At 32.9% G+C, this 9105-nt stretch overlaps 1 long non-coding RNA gene across 1 annotated transcript in view; it reads right to left on the bottom strand.

Annotated features, from left to right (window-relative positions):
* Positions 1 to 1982: 1982 nt before the first annotated feature.
* LOC308657723 overlaps positions 1983 to 9105 on the bottom strand; it is a 116697-nt gene continuing 109574 nt past the window's right edge. The window contains exon 4 of the long non-coding RNA XR_014024042.1: positions 1983 to 2084. This is a non-coding gene — a long non-coding RNA (uncharacterized lncRNA). The remainder of the gene's footprint in view (positions 2085 to 9105) is intronic.

Raw genomic sequence — 9105 nt, 5'->3', positions numbered from 1 at the left:
TAAAATTTCTACCTTGGGTTAGGAACAAAACAAGAGCCAGTATGTGGTATATTAGAAAGTTAATTTGTTTCTAATCTTGGAACTGCCTTAACAAATTGTATGACCTTATACAAGTCTATTAAAATCTCAAGCCTCTGTTGTTGTTTTTCTTATCCAGTGTATATTGATATTCTCTTTTCAGCAATAAAGAGCAAGTATTGTTGAGGTAAATTAATCACCTTCACAGTGAATAATCTCCTTCAAATCATGGCTATAAGCATTTATTCAGCACCTACTGTGTGGCCTTTGAGGCTTGAGAATCAAGAGAGACAACTGAAAGATACTACATTTATCAAATCAGTGCAAGGTTAATATTTACTTTCCTGGTGCATTTGTAAAACTATAAAGCTAGAATTACTAAAGCCCCAAATTTATGTTGTAAACACATAGATGCTGTGGAAGTTTAATAATTGTAGGGAAAATTAACAAAGAGTTCATCTTTTACATGAAATTTTCTTATAATACACATAAAAAGTCTGTTTAAAATTTTTCCATTTATGAAGAGAGTACTTAAAAGATATATAAAAAAGCAACTGCAACAATTTTTCTAAGTTTCATAACTGGCAAAGAGGAGAGGCAGGTTTAAATTCAGATGTATTATATTCCAAAACACATGATCTTGATTGTCTGTATCTTATTAGGTATTAGCATTATATAACTTTATTATAGTTATAATAGTTGTTGCCTTTCTACACACACACACACACACACACACACACACACATATATATGTAGAAATTAAAATCTCACTTTCATTTAGTTCATTATATGTGTGTGTATATATACGTGTGTGTGTATATATATATATACACACATTTTTTATATATATATATATATATATATATATATATATATATATATATATATATAAATGGCCCATTACCCAAGATTGTTGTAACTATATGTAATTGTTGACTTCCTACACTTTATATATATAAATTAAAAACTCACTTTCATTTAGTTCAATATATATATATATAAGCTCAGTACCCAAGATTGTTGTAACTATATGAAATTAATATTGTTGAGCATATAATATATTATTATTCCAAGATATTGTTCTGCCATTAAAGTTGTTGAAACCCATACTAGTCCTAAGAAAAACCAAAATCACTCTTTGAAATATATTTTGGAAGAATTAAGTTATGCTGCCATCTAGTGGTCATTTAGCAGCAGCTATTCTTTAGTGACAAAAAGTAAGTTAAAATTCTTCATTATGTACAAGATGTATAGTAACAAAGCTACTATAGATATAGATTTGTATCACAAAATCCACAAAAATTGACATTATAGAACATATAATGAAAGAAATGTATTAGTAAAATTCATTGATTTTTAAACAGTAGAGTAGGCATCAATTTACATTAACAATGAACAAAATCCTTTAGTAGAATATTCACATCATTTATGTGTATTCCAGGTTTTTTGTCTTACTATTTAAAGTAACTATTCTTTATCATTAACATGTACTCTCAGTTTAGAGAGATTTCTTTAGGCAAATTGGCAGCTATCCACATATACTGGAGGTGAGAATAAGAAAGAGTTAAGGACAACTGAAAGAAACAGAAAGATTTTCTTGTGAGCTTCATGAGCAGAAGAGGAAGAAGAACAAAAAGGGTTTGTTATTAAGGTCAACTGGATGAAGAATCCAGGAGAATTTAACTGCATCTGGGGAAAACTGTAAGGGACAATTTGGTGGTACCCAAGTGACAGGGCACTGAAACTTGGTGTGTGTGTGTGTGTGTGTGTGTGTGTGTGTAATACAGAATTTTACTTCCAAATAATCATATCTAAAAATCCTCCAGGCATGTTGTATATTGATTCTGGTTTACATATGACTCTTGTATGGTGGTAGAGATCTATAGCCTTAAAGGCTGACATTTGATGAACTATACTAATAACACTAAAAAAAGGGTGGAAGGATTCAGCCATGCCTTCAGTAACTTGTTTAGGGCATTGCAATTGCTGGTAACATATAAGATGCTAGGTATTGTGTTGGGTACTGTTCTGCACTCAGCTTCTCTCATTCAGAAGTTTATTATTGCCTGGAAGAGAAAGACATGTACATTTTAGGGAATAAGCCAAACTGAAGATAACTCTTTTTTCCAGAAACCTTCTATTGATTATGCCCCTACTCTGCTGGATCTCCCTGCTTACTTCTTAGCAACATTTTGGGAAAATTCAAACTCTGGAATATTGGAGTATTACAATAAGAATACAATTATATTTATCAGGTTTAAAAATTTACACCATAAAGAGACTATTTAAATTAAAACCTCACTTTCATTTAGTTCAAATCTCTCTTCCAAATTCAGTTTATGCTTTTCCTGAGGCACTGGAATAAAAGAGAAGGGTGCATTGTATTTGTTTTTTCTCCTACTACCCTAGCTTGATTTTTTCTCCCACCACCTTACCTTGCATCAACTTAATCAGAGGAGTGTTAGAAGGAATGATAGAAATGACAAACATTTTTCAGATTCGACTTGTGTTGTTTGTCATTCTCTCTGTTGTGGTGGGTACTTGAGGGTGACTTTCAACCACAGTAAACTCCAGACACTTCACATACCCCCATTCCATATCCTGCTGCATGCAAAAACCCCATGTTTAATTTGTGACTTCAAATATGTCGTAACTATTGCATATTCAGCTGTAAGAGAGCAGAAACCACATATTTTGTTACTGCTGTATTTTGAGCACTGACATAGAGCTGTGTGTTTGCGTGTGTGTTTGTGTGTGTGTGTGTGTGTGTGTGTGTGTGTGTGTGTAAACACTGAGAATCAGAGATTCATGGAATTTCTTATTGAAAAGAACCTTCAAGCAAAGAACATATCAAATACATTCTAATTAATGTATAAGCAAACAGAATATTTTGATTAGAAAACTTGTAGGTAAGCACATGTTTTAAGACATATCTGGTTTCATACACACACACACACACACACATACACACATATATGTGTATGTATGCATCCATTTTTTTTTTCGTGCACTAATTGGTCAAATCTATTTTCCACCACTGTGTGGAGCTTCACTTACAAAACATACCCTGTGGAGTGGGAAACTATCCTACAAGGAAAATTCACAAGGTTCACTGCTACAGTTGCCAAGGAAATATAACCCAAATTAAATTCAGCTTAAAGTTCAGGAACTCCTACAGACAATGTACGTGTTGCTGAGATCTCATTCTGGCTTATTTTGTTCTGGAAGTTTGCATCAATATATGGAAGGATTTAAAAACTAGACTCTTAGTGGGGTTGGCCATTATTCTATTGAACTGGCCTGTCTGGGTATAGGACAGCAGCCACAAAGCACACAGAGCCATTGAGTGCAAGGATGTGGCTAATCCAAATTGAAATGTGATATGAGTTTAAAATAGACTCTGAACTCTTCTCCAAAGAAATAGAAATGGCCACAAATACATGAAAAAATCAGTTCAACATCCCTATCAATCAGGGAACTTCAAATCCAAACTACCTTGAGATTTCATCTTACTCCAGGTAAAATGGCAGTCAAGAATACAAATGCTGGTGAGGATGTGTGCAAAAGGGTACACTCATACTCTGCTGGTGGGACTACAAGTTAGTATAAATAGTTTGGAAAGCAGGATGGAGATTCCTCAAAAGACTAGGAATAGAACTACCCTATTGATAACCATTAATGAGTCCTGCCTCTTCACATGTTGAAGTATAATATTAGAGAAGCTCAACAAGGCAAGCATATAAAGCAGGGTTTATTTAAAAAGGGGTAACATAGACTTGTCCCAGGAGGGAGAAGGGGGCTCTAGCTGGTATCCTGGTATCCCAAGGAGTGAGGTGTTCTGCCATTTTTTATGTGCTAGGCTTCTTTTGTTCTCCTGCTCTCTTCCCCTTATCTTTCTCCTTCCTGCATAGGTGACTAGGCCCAGGAAATGCTCCATGGGATGACCAAAAGGTGGGAAACAGGTGGGCTGGAGGGGTTGGAGAGGGGTGTAATTAACAACTCCCAAAAGGGAGTGACAATCTCTGGGACAGGTTACCTTCGTAACAGGTTGGAGCAGGGGCAGGTTCTTAATAAAGGTGGAGGAAGGGCTCTGAAGGAATTAACATTTCATTTCCTACATTCTCTGGATCTGAACCTTGCTTATCTGCCTAATTCTGGCTTCAATGTGACCCAGATATTCCACTCCTTGTTATTTATCCAAGAGAACTAAAATCAGAACACTATGGTGATACAGCCACATCATTATTCATAGCAGGGCAATTCACAATAGCCAAGTCATGGATCCAATCCAGGTGACTGTCCACAGATGAATAGATAAAGAATATACAGTATAGGTACAAAATGGAGTTTTACTCAGCCATATAAGAGAATGTAATTAATGGCATTTTCTGGTAAATGGATTGAACAGCAGAACATCATGTTAAGTGAAATAAATCAGACTCAAAAAATCAAGAGTGGAAAGGTTTCTTATAAGCAGAAACTACAGCAAAATAAGGGGAAAAACAGGGGATCTCTTGGAAATAGAAGGAAGGTCAGTGGAGTAGGAGAAAGAGATCCAGGGGAAGGGAGATGGGACTCATAAAAAGAGAAATTGAAGAATGAAATTGACCCAATTATGTTGTGTACATAAATGAATATAGCACAGTGAATTTTACCTCTATGTATATCTGTAAGTAATTATTAAAAATATAAATAAGTAGAAGAAAAGCCAGTATATTAGAAGAAGCAAGACAGGGGAAGGACAGAGGGAAAGGAAAGACAAACCACTGGGGACTGAAGTGGAGCAAATTATATTCCATGTGTATGATTATGTCAAGATCAACCTCAGCATACGAACCACAATGATGTCCAAATGAAAACCTTAGAAATAGATTTTGGATTGTAAAAATATTTTCACAATCCAGTGATTATAATTTGAAATAGCATGATATATATATATATATATATATATATATATATATATATATATATATATTAAAATTAAAACCTTTTGCTAAGTTAGCTTTACCTGTTTCTTTTAACTCTTATTGAATAATATAGATCTAATTTTTATATTTACTTTGGTTCACATTATTATTGCATTAATTGTAGAAACTTACAGAGTTACACTGTGTAATGATCAATTCAGGGTAGCTATTATTTCCATCTCTTCAAACATTTTTAAAAAATCTGATCAACAAAGAATAATTGTACATATTTATGGGGTAAAATATGGAATTTCATTGCATGGATAAAAAATGTACAGATCAAACCAAAGTAATTAAAATTATGATCTCTGTATAATTATTTTGTGTTTGGAGACACAGCTCCTCTTTTCTAATTTTTCATAAAATACAGGTTATTTTGTACTATTATCTCTCCACTGTGCTATAGAATGCTAGGAGCTATTACTTTTTGTCTTTTTGCTATTTTGTATGAATTGTATGAATTTAAGAACGACAATGTACAAATATATGCAGTGCATAATGATAAAATCAGGGTAGTTAATGTGTTCATCTCCTTAAATAATTATAAAAAGTTTTTGATTAACAGGTAATAATTGTATGTGTTTATGGAATATAGAGTGGAATTTCAATGCATGTGTATAGGATATGCTCATCAAATCAGAAAGCATATTTGTTCATATTTTAAAATATGAAACATTAATAAAACTTGTTTTTACCTTTTCTCCTGTTCCATGCATTAATAAATTAATTGTGGCACTAATCACTTTAAATTTAAATTAATAATAATTAATAATTTAATAATAATTAACAATTTAAAAAAATAAACTTGGCCCTACTCTTTCTTGGTGAGGAAGGGTCCTTGCTTCCATTCTTGCATTTGGATGCCAGATTTTTTTAAATTGTTTTTATTTGTTCTTTTCAGATACACATGACAGTAGAGTGTATTTTGATATTTTATACATACATAAAGTATAACTTATCCTAATTAGGATCCCAATGTTGTGGCTATACATAATGTGGAGTTTTACTGGTGGTATACTCATATATGAACATAGGAAAGTATGTCTGACTCAATCTAATGTCTTTCCTAGTTCCATTCCCCACTTTTCTTTCATTCCCCTTTGTCTAATCCAATGATTTTTTAAATTCTTCCCTCCCCTCTGACTTTATTGTGTGTTACTATCCATATATCAGGAAGAATACTTTGCCTTTGGTTTTTGGGCCTGGTTTATTTTATGTACCATGTCTCCAGTTTCATTCATTTACTGGCAAATGCCATAATTTCATCTTCTTTATGGCTGAGTAATATTCCATTATGTATATATAATCACATTTTCTTTATCCATTCATCTGTTGAAGGGCAACTAGGTTGGATCTATAGTTTGGTGTTGTCACTTTAGTTGCTATAAGTATTCAGGTGCTGCATCAGTGTAGTATGCTGATTTTAAGTCATTTGTATATAGTCCAAGGAGTGGGATAACTGGGTCAAAAGGTGATTCCATTCAAAGTTTTCTGAGGAATCTTCATACTGCTTTCCAGAGTGGTTGCACAAATTTGCAGTCCCTCCAGCAATGTATGAATGTGCTTTTTCCCCCACACCACCACCATTAATTGTTATTTGGATTTTTGATATTTGTCATTCTGACTGGAATGAGATGAAAATCTCAATGTAGTTTTAAAGTACATTTCTCTAATTGCTAGAAATGTCAAACATTTTTCATATATTTTTGATCATTCATATTTCTTCTTCTGTGAAGAAGTGCCTGTTCAGTTCCTTTGCCCATTTATTGATTGGTTACATTTTCTGAGTTATTTGTATAACCTGTGGATGAATGCTCTATCTGAGGTGTAAGTGGTTAAAATCCTTCCCATTCTGTATGCTCTCTGTTCATGTTCTTGAGTGTTTTCTTCACTGTGAAGAACATTTTAGTTTGATACAATCCAATTTGTTGATTATTTTTTAATGACTTTTTTAGATAAATGACAGTGGAATGCATTACAATTCTTATAACATGTATAAAGCACAATTTTTCATATCTCTGGTTGTGTTTAAAGTATACTGACACCAATTCATGTCTTCACACATGTACTTTGGTTGATGATGTCTATCACATTCCACCACCCTTGCTAATCTTCTGACCCCTCCATTTCCCTCCCACCCATCTTGATTTTACTTCTTGTTCTTTAGGAATCTTGTTGAGGAAGTCTCTTTCTAGACCAACATGATAGAGAGTTGGGCCTATATTTTCTTCTAGTAGGCACAGGTTCTTTCGTCTAATGGCTAAGACCTTGATCCACTTTGATTTGAATTTAGTGCAGAGTGAGAGATAGGGTTTAAATTTAATTCTGTTATGTATGGATTTTCAGTTTTCCCAGCACAATTTGTTGAAGAGGCTCTTTTTTCTCTAATGTATGTTTATGGTGCCTTTGTCTAGAATGTTATAACTGTATATATGCTTGTTGGTCTTTGTTGTCTTCTATTTCATTCTGTTTGCCTTCATGCTAGTATTTGCCGGTTTTGAGACTCCTCAATGTTGGTTTTGTTACTGAAGCTCTGTAATATAATTTAAGGTCTGGTCTGGTATTGTGATGCCTTCTGCTTCAATTTTATTTTTTTACACTAAGGATTGCTTTGGCTACTCTGGGATCCTTATTTTTCCAAATAAATTTCCTGACTGCTTTTTCTATTTCTATAAAGAATATCATTGGAATTTTAATAGGAGTTGCATTAAATCTGTAGAGTGTTTTTGGTATTATGGCCATTTGACAATGTTAATTCTTCTTATCCAATAACATGGGGGGATCTTTCCATCTTCTAAGAATTTCCATCTTTTAAAGAATTTCTTTTTTAGTGTGCTTTAGTTATTGTAGAGGTTGTTCATCTCTTTTGTTAGATTGATTCCCAAGTATTTGATTTTATTTTTTGAGGCTATTGTGAATGAGATAGTTTTTCTTATTTCTCTTTCAGTTAATTCATCATTTTTTATAGGAACACTACTGATTTATGGGTGTTAATTTTGTATACTCCTACTTTACTGAATTTGTTTCTGAATCTAGAAGTTTTTCTGATGTAGTTTTTCACATCTTCTAAATATAGAATCATATCATTGGCAAATAAGGATAGTTTGAGCTCTTTTCTTTCTATTTGTATCCATTTAAGTTTTCTCTTTGGTCTAATTGCTCTGGCTATGATTTCAGAATTATTTTTAATAGAAGTGGTGAAAGAGGGCATCCTTGTCTTGTTGCAATTATCAGAGAGAAAGCTTTTAATTTTTCTCCATTCAGTATGATATTGGCCTTGGGTTTAGCATATATAGCTTTCACAATGTTGAGGTATATTCCTACTATCCTAGTTTTTCTACTGTTTTGAGCATGAATGGATGTTAAATTTTGTCAAATATTTTTTTCTGTATATATTAAGATGATCATGTGATTCTTGTCTTTGAGTCTACTGATGTGATGAATTACATTTTTTGATTTCTGTATGTTGCATCAACCTTGCACCCCTGGAATAAATCCCACTTGATAATGATGCATATATTTTTAATATCTTTTTGTATGTAGTTTTCTAGGATTTTGTTAAGCATTTTTGCATCTATGTTCATCAGGGAAAGAGTTATTACTTTTATCTAAATGTGTTTTTCTAAATACGATTCAACAAATAATTTTGTTATCTCTCAATTGCCCTTCCTCCTACCCATCTCAGTCTCTAGTAATCACTCTTGTTTATCCCAATCAACTTTATTTTTTAAACATTGACATATGTCAGAGAGTATCAGTATTTGTCTTTCTGTATCTGACTTATTTCACTTAATGTCCTCCAGCTCATACATTTTACTACACATAATAGAATATCATGGGTTTGTTGTTGAATAATATTACACTGTATTGTGTACGTGTGTGCGCGAATATGCACACATTTACAGTTTCCTTACCAACTCATTAGTTTTTGACTTATTGATAAGAACTTTCTAACCGATGAGATGATATTTCAATGTTGTTTTCATATTTCATTGCATATCCCTGTCCAACAATGAAGTACAGATTTTTTTCATAATTTTTTGACTATTTAAATTTCTTCTTTTGAGAACTATCTATTCATATCCTTTTCCCATTCTTATTGGGATTATTTGCTGTTTGG

This window comes from Spermophilus citellus (genome assembly GCF_964194105.1).
Source record: "Spermophilus citellus genome assembly, chromosome: 10".
Classification (NCBI taxonomy): domain Eukaryota; kingdom Metazoa; phylum Chordata; class Mammalia; order Rodentia; family Sciuridae; genus Spermophilus; species Spermophilus citellus.
The sequence above is the reverse complement of the archived record's forward strand: the minus strand, read 5'-3'. Positions and strand labels throughout refer to the sequence as shown.